We start from the raw sequence: 13,233 nt of genomic DNA, 5'->3' as shown, positions 1-13,233 counted from the left end.
ACAGATGGACATTTGGGTTGATTCCAAGTCTTTGCTATTGTGAATAGTGCCGCAATAAACATACGTGTGCATGTGTCTTTATAGCAGCATGATTTATAATCCTTTGGGTATATACCCAGTAATGGGATGTCTGGGTCATATGGTACTTCTAGTTCTAGATCCTTGAGGAATCGCCATACTGTTTTCCATAATGGTTGAACTAGTTTACATTCTGCCAACAGTGTAAAAGTGTTCCTATTTCTCCACATCCTCTCCAGCACCTGTTGTTTCCTGACTTTTTAATGATTGCCATTCTAACTGGTGTAAGATGGTATCTCATTGTGGTTTTGATTTGCATTTCTCTGATGGCGAGTGATGATGAGCATTTTTTCATGTGTCTGTTGGCTGTATGAATGTCTTCTTTTGAGAAATGTCTGTTCATATCCTTTGCCCACTTTCTGATGGGGTTGTTTGCTTTTTTCTTGTAAATTTGATTGAGTTCTTTGTAGATTCTGGATATTAGCCCTTTGTCAGATGAGTAGATTGCAAAAATTTTCTCCCAATCTGTAGGTTGCCTGTTCACTCTGATGGTAGTTTCTTTAGCCGTGCAGAAGCTCTTTAGTTTAATCATATCCCATTTGTCAATTTTGGCTTTTGCTGCCATTGCTTTTGGTGTTTTAGACATGAAGTCCTTGCCCATGCCTATGTCCTGAATGGTACTACCTAGGTTTTCTTCTAGGGTTTTTATGGTATTAGGTCTAACATTTAAGTCTCTAATCCATCTTGAATTAATTTTCGTATAAGGAATAAGGAAAGGATCCAGTTTCAGCTTTCTACTTATGGCTAGCCAATTTTCCCACCATCATTTATTAAATAGGGAGTCCTTTCCCCATTTCTTGTTTTTGGCAAGTTTGTCAAAGATCAGATGGCTGTAGATGTGTGGTATTATTTCTGAGGACTCTGTTATGTTCCATTGGTCTATATCTCTGTTTTGGTACCAGTACCATGCTGTTTTGGTTACTGTGGCCTTGTAGTATAGTTTGAAGTCAGGTAGCGTGATGCCTCCAGCTTTGTTCTTTTGACTTAGAATTGTCTTGGCAATGCGGGCTCTTTTTTGGTTCCATATGAACTTAAAGCCGTTTTTTTCCAGTTCTGTGAAGAAACTCATTGGTAGCTTGATGGGGATGGCGTTGAATCTGTAAATAACCTTGGGCAGTATGGTCATTTTCACGATATTGATTCTTCCTATCCATGAGCATGGTATGTTCTTCCATTTGTTAGTGTCCTCTTTCATTTCACTGAGCAGTGGTTTGTAGTTGTCCTTGAAGAGGTCCTTTACATCCCTTGTAAGTTGGATTCCTAGGTATTTTATTCTCTTTGAAGCAATTGTGAATGGAAGTTCATTCGTGATTTGGCTCTCTGTTTGTCTGTTACTGGTGTATAAGAATGCTTGTGATTTTTGCACATTGATTTTGTATCCTGAGACTTTGCTGAAGTTGCTTATCAGTTTAAGGAGATTTTGGGCTGAGACAATGGGGTTTTCTAAATATACAATCATGTCATCTGCAAACAGGGACAATTTGACTTCTTCTTTTCCTAACTGGATACCCTTTATTTCTTTCTCTTGCCTGATTGCCCCAGCCAGAACTTCCAACACTATGTTGAATAGGAGTGGTGAGAGAGGGCATCCCTGTCTTGTGCCAGTTTTCAAAGGGAATTTTTCCAGTTTTTGCCCATTCAGTATGATATTGGCTGTGGGTTTGTCATAAATAGCTCTTATTATTTTGAGGTATGTTCCATCAATACCGAATTTCTTGAGCGTTTTTAGCATGAAGTGCTGTTGAATTTTGTCAAAAGCCTTTTCTGCATCTATTGAGATAATTATGTGGTTGTTGTATTTGGTTCTGTTTATATGCTGGATTACATTTATTGATTTGTAAATGTTGAACCAGCCTTGCATCCCAGGGATGAAGCCCACTTGATCATGGTGGATAAGCTTTTTGATGTGCTGCTGAATCCGGTTTGCCAGTATTTTATTGAGGATTTTTGCATCGATGTTCATCAGGGATATTGGTCTAAAATTCTCTTTTTTTGTTGTGTCTCTGCCAGGCTTTGGTATCAGGATGATGTTGGCCTCATAAAATGGGTTAGGGAGGATTCCGTCTTTTTCAATTGATCAGAATAGTTTCAGAAGGAATGGTACCAGCTCCTCTTTGTACCTCTGGTAGAATTCAGCTGTGAATCCATCTGGTCCTGGACTTTTTTTGGTTAGTAGGCTATTAATTATTGCCTCAATTTCAGAGCCTGCTATTGGTCTATTCAGGGATTCAACTTCTTCCTGGAAGAGTGTAAGTGTCTTGGAAGAGTGTAAGTGTCCAGGAAATTATCCATTTCTCCTAGATTTTCTAGTTGATTTGCGTAGAGGTGTTTATAGTATTCTCTGATGGTTGTTTGTATTTCTGTGGGGTCCGTGGTGATATCCCCTTTATCATTTTTTATTGCATCTATGTGATTCTTCTCTCTTTTCTTCTTTATTAGTCTTGCTAGCTGTCTGTCAATTTTGTTGATTTTTTCAAAAAATCAACTCCTGGATTCATTGATTTTTTGGAGGTTTTTTGTGTCTCTATCTCCTTCAGTTCTGCTCTGATCTTAGTTATTTCTTGCCTTCTGCTAGCTTTTGAATGTGTTTGCTCTTGCTTCTCCAGTTCTTTTAATTGTGATGTTAGAGTGTCAATTTTAGATCTTTCCAGCTTTCTCTTGTGGGCATTTAGTGCTATACATTTCCCTCTACACACTGCTTTAAATGTGTCCCAGAGATTCTGGTATGTTGTATCTTTGTTCTCATTGGTTTCAAAGAACATCTTTATTTCTGCCTTCATTTTGTTATGTACCCAGTAGTCATTCAGGAGCAGGTTGTTCAGTTTCCATGTAGTTGAGCGGTTTTGATTGAGTTTCTTAGTCCTGAGTTCTAGTTTGATTGCACTGTGGTCTGAGAGACAGTTTGTTATAATTTCTGTTCTTGTACATTTGCTAAGGAGTGCTTTACTTCCAATTATGTGGTCAGTTTTGGAATAAGTGTGATGTGGTGCTGAGAAGAATGTATATTCTGTTGATTTGGGGTGGAGAGTTCTATAGATGTCTATTAGGTCCGCTTGGTGCAGAGATGAGTTCAATTCCTGGATATTCTTGTTAACTTTCTGTCTCGTGATCTGTCTAATGTTGACAGTGGAGTGTTGAAGTCTCCCATTATTATTGTATGGGAGTCTAAGTCTCTTTGTAAGTCTCTAAGGACTTGCTTTATGAATGTGGGTGCTCCTGTATTGGGTGCATATATATTAGGAGAGTTAGCTCTTCCTGTTGAATTGATCCCTTTACCATGATGTAATGGCCTTCTTTGTCTCTTTTGATCTTTGATGGTTTAAAGTCTGTTTTATCAGAGACTAGGATTGCAACCCCTGCTTTTTTTTGTTCTCCATTTGCTTGGTAGATCTTTCTCCATCCCTTTATTTTGAGCCTATGTATGTCTCTGCCTGTGAGATGGGTCTCCTGAATACAGCAGACTGATGGGTCTTGACTCTTGATCCAGTTTGCCAGTCTGTGTCTTTTAATTGGAGCATTAGTCCATTGACATTTAGGTTAATATTGTTATGTGTGAACTTGATCCTGCCATTATGATATTAACCGGTTTTTTTGCTCGTTAGTTGATGCAGTTTCTTCCTAGCCTCAATGGGCTTTACATTTTGGCATGTTTTTGCAATGGCTGGTACCGGTTGTTCCTTTCCATGTTTAGGGCTTCCTTCAGGGTCTCTTGTAAGGCAGGCCTGGTGGTGACAAAATCTCTAAGCTTTTGCTTATCTGTAAAGGATTTTATTTCTCCTTCACTGATGAAACTTAGTTTGGCTGGATATGAAATTCTGGGTTGAAAATTCTTTTGTTTAAGAATGTTGAATATTGGCCCCCACTCTCTTCTGGCTTGTAGAGTTTCTGCCGAGAGGTCTGCTGTTAGTCTGATGGGCTTCCCTTTGTGGGTAACCCGACCTTTCTCTCTGGCTGCCTTAAGATTTTTTCCTTCATTTCAACTTTGGTGAATCTGGCAATTATGTGTCTTGGAGTTGCTCTTCTCGAGGAGTATCTTTGTGGTGTTCTCTGTATTTCCTGAATTTGAATGTTGGCCTGCCCTACTAGGTTGGGGAAGTTCTCCTGGATGATATCCTGAAGAGTGTTTTCCAAGTTGGTTCCATTTTCCCCCTCACTTTCAGGCACCCCAATCAGACGTAGATTTGGTCTTTTTACATAATCCCATACTTCTTGCAGGCTTTGTTCATTTCTTTTTCTTCTTTTTTCTTTTGGTTTCTCTTCTCGCTTCATTTCATTCATTTGATCCTCAATCGCTGATACTCTTTCTTCCAGTTGATCAAGTCGGTTACTGAAGCTTGTGCATTTGTCACGTATTTCTCATGTCATGCTTTTCATCTCTGTCATTTCATTTATGACCTTCTCTGCATTAATTATTCTAGCTATCAATTCTTCCACTCTTTTTTCAAGGTTTTTAATTTCTTTGCGCTGGGTACGTAATTCCTCCTTTAGCTCTGAGAAGTTTGATGGACTGAAGCCTTCTTCTCTCGTCTTGTCAAAGTCATTCTCTGACCAGCTTTGATCCGTTGCTGTCGATGAGCTGCGCTCCTTTGCAGGGGGAGATGCGCTCTCATTTTTTGAATTTCCAGCTTTTCTGCCCTGCTTCTTCCCCATCTTTGTGGTTTTATCTGCCTCTGATCTTTGATGATGGTGACGTACTGATGGGGTTTTGGTATAGGTGTTCTTCCTGTTTGATAGTTTTCCTTCTAATAGTCAGGACCCTCAGCTGTAGGTCTGTTGGAGATTGATTAAGGTCCACTCCAGACCCTGTTTGCCTGGGTATCAGCAGCAGAGGTTGCAGAAGATAGAATATTGCTGAATAGCGAGTGTACCTCTCTGATTCTTACTTTGGAAGCTTCCTCTCAGGGATGTACTCCACCCTGTGAGGTGTGGGGTGTCAGACTGCCCCTAGTGGGGGATGTCTCCCAGTTAGGCTACTCAGGGGTCAGGGACCCACTTGAGCAGGCAGTCTGTCCATTCTCAGATCTCAACCTCCATGTTGGGAGATCCACTGCTTTCTTCAAAGCTGTCAGACAGAGTCGTTCGGGTCTGCACAGGTCTCTGCTGCTTTCCCTGTTGTTTTTTTAGCTGTGCCCTGTCCCCAGAGGTGGAGTCTACAGAGACAGGCAGGTTTCCTTGAGCTGCTGTGAGCTCCACTCAGTTCGAGCTTCCCAGTGGCTTTGTTTACCTACTTAAGCCTCAGCAATGGCACGCGCCCCTCCCCCAGTCTCGCTGCTGCCTTGCGGTTAGATTGCAGACCGCTGTGCTAGCCATGAGGGAGGCTCCGTGGCCATGGGACCCTTCCGGCAAGGTGTGGGTATAATCTCCTGGTGTGCCCGTTTGCTTAAAGCGCAGTATTGGGGTGGGAATTACCAGATTTTCCAGGTGTTGTGTGTCTCAGTTCGCCTGGCTAGGAAAAGGGATTCCCTTCCCCCTTGCGCTTCCCAGGTGAAGGAATACCTCGCCCTGCTTCAGCTCTCGCTGGTCGGGCTGCAGCAGCTGACCAGCACCGATTGTCCGGCACTCCCCAGTGAGATGACCCCAGTACCTCAGTTGAAAATGCAGAAATCACCGGTCTTCTGTGTCGCTTGTGCCGGGAGTTGGAGACTGGAGCTGTTCCTATTCGGCCATCTTGCTCCGCCCCCCAACTTGGGGATTCTTTTACAAAAAAAGTAGAAGGGAAGATGGATATTGGGAGATGATTGGCAGTATCTACCAAAGTCATGAAGCCAAGAATGGTTTGACTTAGAGAGCTGTAGGGGTTGAGGACTGTGAGTGTGATGTAAAAATGAATGTGGATTTTAGGACAAAGAAGATGAATAAGAGAGACAGCTTTCCCTGGGGCTAATGGGATACAGGTTGCATCATGAGGCAAGAAGAAAAGTGGAGCACAGAGACAGCCGCTTCAGGGAACTTTCCTGTGCTGTGGGTGAGGATAATTCTACAACAAGAAGATGCAAAGCAAATCTGAGAATCACTTCTGTTCACTCACAAGATGATTTACAAGACCCAAGAAGAAGACCTGTTAGCTTAGAGAACAGGGAGAGGAATTTTTTTTTTTTTAATGACACAAAGGAGAAAGATTGCAACTTTTCTAGTCCATCCACAGCAGAGTTTATCAACCGCTTACTGAGGAGCGATTGACTATCACACAAGGTCTCATGGATGGTAACCACATCCTTCTCCTTCCTTCCTCAACCAACCTCTGGAAAGAGTATTCTAGGAGTCATTGTCTCTACCTTCTCGTCTTTCGACCAATGAAGCAGCTCCTGTTTTGGTGTTGAGGGACATTGTTATTGCTCTTATTGTTTGTTGTAGTTTGAGTAAAACAGAAGTTTCAAAAGAGGAAACTGTGCAAGATAAAAACTGAAAAATTAGAAAGGGACTAGATCATCAAAGGCTTTAAATGATAAATTTCCATCTATATTTAAAGGAACTTTTAGTTGTATACACACAAGTGCCCAGCCTCTCTCCTATGTCTTTTCTTTTGACATTATTCAGCAGTACTTTACATTCTTACTTGGTGTTTCTCTGTGTCACTTATTTTAAATAATTAACCATTTCCTTCTTCCTCATATTATTTCTTGTCATGATTTCTATGACATCAGTTTCTCCTAATTCTCTCCAGCTTCATCTTCTCATTCTCCTCCCTGAACTGCTTGTCTACTTACAGGGCAGTTTGTTAGAAAGAGTAGATTGGCTCACTCAAGTTGATCATAACCTCCTCCTGAGTTTCAGGGGCTGGAAAGCTAAAAAGCTGCATATCCTAAATTCCTTTGCATCTTGAGTTCCAGACATATTTTAGTTTCTGCCAATCAGATGGACTCATATAGTATGGAGACCTGAAAAGAGACTGGTGGATGCAAGGAAGCTATTTTGGGGAAGAATCTGATCAAGGCATTTATTAGATTTTCAATAAAATCCATGTCATAGTCCATTTTGGCTGCCTAAACAACAAACATTTATTTCTTAGAGTTCTGGAAGCTGAGGAGTCTGAGATCAAGGTACCAGCAGATTTGGTGTCTGGTGAAAGCCTGCATCCTGGTTCATAGATGGCCATCTATGGCCATCATGTTATGTCTTCACATGCAGGGGGGATGGAGGGAGCTCTCTCTCTAATAAGGGCACTAATCCCATCCAGGAGAGTTCCTCTCTCATGACCTAATTTCCTCTCAAAGACCCCACCCACTAATCCTATCATCTTGGGGGCTAGAATTTCAACAGATGAATTTGGTGGGGGGAACACAAACATTTACTATACCACAGTCTACAAGCCACAAACCACAAACAGTCTATAAGCCATAAACAGGTTGAGTCACTGCTTTATGCCTTCTTTCTAGGAAATGCATCTGCTCTCATGTTTACATTTCCTGTGTGCGTGAATGATTTCTATGTTAGTCAGCTGTTAATGCAATAATGCTGCATAACAAATCAACTATCTTAGTCTGTCCTGTGCTGCCGTAACAGAATTACTGGAGACTGGGTAATTTATAAAAAAAAAACAGAAATTTATTTTTCACAGTTCTGGAGGCTGCGATATCCAAGATCAAGGCACCTGCAGGTTTGGTCTCTGCTGTGTCCTCACAGGACTGAAGAGCAGAAGAGAGAGACAGCCCATTCCCACAAGCTCTTTTCAGGTGGCATTAATCCATTCATGAGGGCGGAGCTCTCATGACCTAAACAGCTCCCCAAGGGCCCCACTTCCCAGCATGGTGGCATTGAGGTTGAGTTTCCAACACGTAAATCTTAGAGAGGACAAAAAATATTCTAACCGTAGCACCACTGCCAAATTCAGAGGCTTGCAACAAGCTTTTATAGTTTTTTGCTCACAGTTTTATGGGATATTTGGGGGAGCTCTGTTTCAGGCTGCAGGTCACCTGGGCTTTCTTTAAGCTTCAGATTGGGTTCTGATCTCCACATTGTCCATGATTGACGGTTATCCATGACATATTCTTCCCATGACAGATCAAAGAAGCTTAGGAGAGAAGCCATGTCACACAGTACATTGAAAGCTTCTGCTCTTATGTCTGCACCTGTTTTGTTGTCCAAAGTAAAATACCTGGCCAAGCTCAGAGTCAATGGAATAGGCAAGTATACTTGTCCTCCAGGGGAAAAAGGAAGGGAATTAATATTTTGTAAAAAGTTGACCAGATCAGCCAGGTGCGGTGGCTCATGTCTGTAATCCCAGCACTTTGGGAGACCGAGGCGGGTAGATCATGAGGTCAGGAGATCCAGACCATCCTGCCCAACATGGTGAAACCCTGTCTCTACTAAAAATACAAAATTTAACTGGACATGGTGGTGCATGCCTGTAATCCCAGCTACTCGGTAGGCTGAGGCAGGAGAATCGTTTGAAGCAGGGCATCGGAGGTTGCAGTGAGCCAAGATCGTGTCATTCCATTCCAGCCTGGCGACAGAGCAAGACTCCGTTTCAAAAAAAAAAAAAAGATGAACAGGTCTATTCCAACTTCCAATAGAAATCTCAAGCTGAGAATATTTTTCTTGGGCTCCAGATCCTGCCTGTGAGACATCATCCCTGTGTTCATGCTGTTTCTAAGGCTGTCGTCAGAGATGTCTGTGACCTACCCACAGCAGGTGGGAGTGGATATTAATAACGGCCAATTCACAGAATAAAGCAGGAAATCTCTTTCAGGAGATTGACTTGGCTCCTGCAGAGAAAAAACATAGGAAAGAGGCTGGGCACTCGTGTGTATACAACTAAAAGTTCCTTTAAATATAGATGGAAATTTATCATTTAAAGCCTTTGATGATCTAGTCCCTTTCTAATTTTTCAGTTTTTATCTTGCACAGTTTCTTCTTTTGAGTAAAACAGAAAATTCTGTTTTACTCAAACTACAACAAATAAAAACAAACCTCATTTAAAATAAATGAAAGAAAGGTCTTGTTTGAATACCAACATTTCCCGGCATGGGAGGATAAATTCAATCTCATTTACCATTTAAAAAGACATAAAATTGACACACAGCCTGAAATAACTTTTATTATATTACCAGGTTTTCAATCATTCAAATTAAATGTGAAAGTACCATTGTGTTGAATTTTTCATCCGAAAACACGTTTGATTTTGAGCATTTTTTTTCCGAAGTGTGGATGAATAAGGACTTTCGGAAGCCTCCCACCAACCTTGAACCCCAGCTTCAGCTGAAGTATATAATTGCTTCAGACAAAAACAGGAAACCTTTGAAATAAGCTCTTTTTAAATAAAGTAATTTAAAAATTGATGTGTTCCTTCTTACACAATACTTCTTCCAAATTGGTCTTACCACTTAAGCTGAGTTAGGAAAACATATGACTCAGAGGTAAGAGTGTATTTATATATATATACACACACTGCACCTAACATATAACTGAGACTCCCGGGAGAAGCCACATCTTAAAACTTACTGTCAGCAGAGGATAAAGATGGGTAGGTTGAAATCCCCTTAGTTTCTGCCCGAGTTTGATTTCTTTATTTTTTTTCAAGGGGTTTATTGTGCCACCCACCAGAGAGATGAATTTTATCTCTGAATTGTATCAGTCCTCTTCAAATGATGACAATCAATACCACCACAATTCCAACTTCTTATCTCAGGAGTGTAATTGTGTTTTTCAAAAACTTTTTATTACGGAAAATTTCAAACATATGCAGAAGTAATGAAAAATACTATAAGGAACCTCGTGTGGTTATCACCCTGCTTAAAGAATTATTTAGTCCCAGCCAATCTTACGCCATCTAAATGCTGACCCACTTTCCTTCATTCCACTGGGTAATTTGAAAGCAAATCTGAAACATCCTGTCATTTCATCTCTAAATAGTTCAGTTTGCATCTCTGAAAGTTCATGATTACTTCACCAAATTCAATATCATTTTCAGGATGAATATTATATTGTAAATAAACATAGAGTATAAATTGCTGTTAAAGAGAAAATTCAGCTTTTTTTTGATTAGACACAATTCACAACTGAAATCACCATGATGAATCATCTTCAATGGATGTCAGAACGTGTAAACCACAGAGGCATTAATTTATCAAACTTGGCACAGAACATATCACTTCAATTGCCCACTTTAATTGGAATATTTTCATTGTATTTATTTTAAATAAATTCAAAAAGAGTTTTCTACATTCTGCTTAGCTGCCAGTTTTTTAAATTCTTCCCATGATTGCTCTTAAGTGATTTTCTAGGGAATTAATTATCTTTGCAAAATCATATTTTTCCCCAATATCTATTAATAATCAAGGAGTTTGAACTTTAAACTTTACATGTTCCTTCAAATCAGCTTCTTTTTCCTACTTGTAACATACACTGTCACAGTTTGCCTACCCAGTTCTCAAACTTTAAAAGGCATTAGCATTCTATCATCGCCTCCCCACCAGGTTCCAAGTGCTTAAATTCCAAGACATTTAATATTGTTATCATCAGCATTTCCCAAGTGGCTTATTGAAAATAAGGTAGTGGTGGTGGTGGTGGTGGTGGTGACCTGTGTGTACTGAGGGAAGTTTAGGGATGATAAAAACAACTCTCATTTTAGCTCTAAGCTTGCCTACTAGTTTAAAAAATTCATTATCACTACGAATTTTCACTGCCATATGATACTTCTTTCTTGTTTTCCTACAAAATTACTTGTCCTGTTTTTTTCGTTTTTTTTGGTTTTTGTTTTTGTTTTTTTTTTGAGACAGAGTCTCACTCCATCGCCCAGACTAGAGTGCAGTGGCGCAATCTCAGCTCACTGCAACCTCCACCTCCTGGGCTCAAGCAATTTTCATGCCTCAGCTTCCCAAATAGCTGCGATTACAGGCATACACCACCACGCCTGGCTAATTTGTGTGTGTGTGTGTGTGTGTGTGTGTGTATTTTTAGTAAAGACAGGGTCTTGCCATGTTGGCCAGGCTGGCCTGGAACTCCTGGCCTCAAGTGATCCTCCTGCCTCGGCCTCCTAAAGTGCTAGGGTTATAGTCATGAGCCACTTTGCCCAGCCATTAGTGGTGATTTATTAGTCAATTTTTATATTATTTTATTTTATTTTTAATTGAGATATAACTGACAAACACTGTATGTATTTAAAATGTACAATGTGGTGTTTTGATACACATACATGTTGTGAAATGATTCCCCAAATAAAGCTATTTAACCTATTTATCACTTCACATATCTGTTTTTTGCTGATCTACTCTTTTGGCAAAATTCAAATATCCAATATATTATTATTCTATGGTTACAATGCAATACATTAGAAATCCAGAACTTGTGCATTTTCACACTGTGAGGTTGTACCCTTTGATCAACATTTCCCCATTTTCCTCCAACCCCTGCCCCCTAGCAAACACCATTCTGCTTTCTGTTTCTATGAGTTAGACTTTTTTAGATAACATATATGAGTAAGATTATGCAGCGTTTGTCTTTCTGTGCCTGGGTTATTTCACTTAGCATAATGTCATCCAATTTCATCCAAGTCATTGCAAATGGCAGGCTCTCCTTTTTTAAAGTTGAATATTATTACAGTGTGTGTGTATATATATACGTGTATATTATACACACGTACGCATGTGTGTGTATGTATGTATACATACATGCATACATACACATACATATATATCAATGTATGTATGCATACATGTGTACACACATATACATATATACGCATGTACATATGCATGCATATATACATTTACATACACAAGTGTGTATGTATACATACACATGTATGTATATGTGTGCATGTATATGTACGCATGCACATGTGTACACACACATGTATATATGTGCACATATGTATGCATATGCATACACACGTGTGTATGTACATGTGTATACATATGTACATATACATACGTATATATACACATATATCCGTAGGCATATACTCACATGTACATATACATATGTGTATATATATATACATGCATATAGGTGTATAGATGTATACATGTATATAGCATGTATATATACATGCATGTGTATGTATATATAGTTTACATGTATGTGTATATGTGTGTACACACATTCCTGTGTGTGTATATACACATAATATATACATATATGTATATTCATATATACATATGTATATTCATATATACATATGTATACATATATTTTTGAATAATGTGGATGCATTAGCTATATATGTGCATGCATACTATATACACAAATATACACAAATGTGTATGTAGATGTATATAAATAAATAAAATGCAGCAATATCTAATATAACTATTTTTCTATATATTGATTCTAACATGAAAACTTTATTAAATTTAACTTTTACATTCAGGGGTACATGTGCAGGTGTGTTATATGAGTAAACTTGTGTCATGGGGGTTTGTTGTACAGATTATTTCATCACCCAGGTGTTAAGCCTAGTACCCACTGGTTATTTTTCCTGATCCTCTCCCTCCTCCCACCTTCCATCCTCCCATAGGTCCCAGTGTGTTATTCCCCTCTATATGTCCATGTGTTCTCATCACTGAGCTCCCACCTATAAGTGAGAACATGCGGGTTTTTTTTTTTTTTTGGGAGGGGGTGGAGAGGAGCAGTGAGACAGAGTCTTGCTGTGTCACTGAGGCTGAAGTTCAGTGGCGTGATCTTGGCTCACTGCATCCTCCGCCTCCTGAGCTCAGATGACCTTCCCACCTCAGCCTCCTGAGTAGCTGGAATTACAGGCATGTGCCACCATGCCTGTCTAATTTTTGTGTTTTTAGTAAAGATGGGGTTTCACCATGTTGGCCAAGCTGAGAACATGCAGTTTTGGTTTTTGCACTGGTTTGCTAAGAATAACGGTTTCCAGCTCCATTCATGTTCCTACAGAGCACATGATATCATTCTTTTTTATGCCTGCACAGTATTCCATAACATGAAAACTTTTACTGTGGCACATCTTCAGACTTTTGTACTTTTTATAGGATTACTTCTGTATTTTAGGAGGAGATTTGGAATTCTTCATTAGTATCTACATAATATTATTTTTTTAGGAATAAAATATTTAAAACTAGACATCTAAAATTAAATCATGAAGTAAAAGTGAACTCAGCTTTAAAAAATAATTGAAAAGTTAAGTTGGCTTTAAAAAGTAATTCCTCATATTACCTAAATTGATACTTAGCTATATTGTCTGAAGAC

Source organism: Trachypithecus francoisi, unplaced genomic scaffold, assembly GCF_009764315.1.
Source record: "Trachypithecus francoisi isolate TF-2019V2 unplaced genomic scaffold, Tfra_2.0 Lachesis_group2, whole genome shotgun sequence".
Classification (NCBI taxonomy): domain Eukaryota; kingdom Metazoa; phylum Chordata; class Mammalia; order Primates; family Cercopithecidae; genus Trachypithecus; species Trachypithecus francoisi.
The sequence above is the reverse complement of the archived record's forward strand: the minus strand, read 5'-3'. Positions refer to the sequence as shown.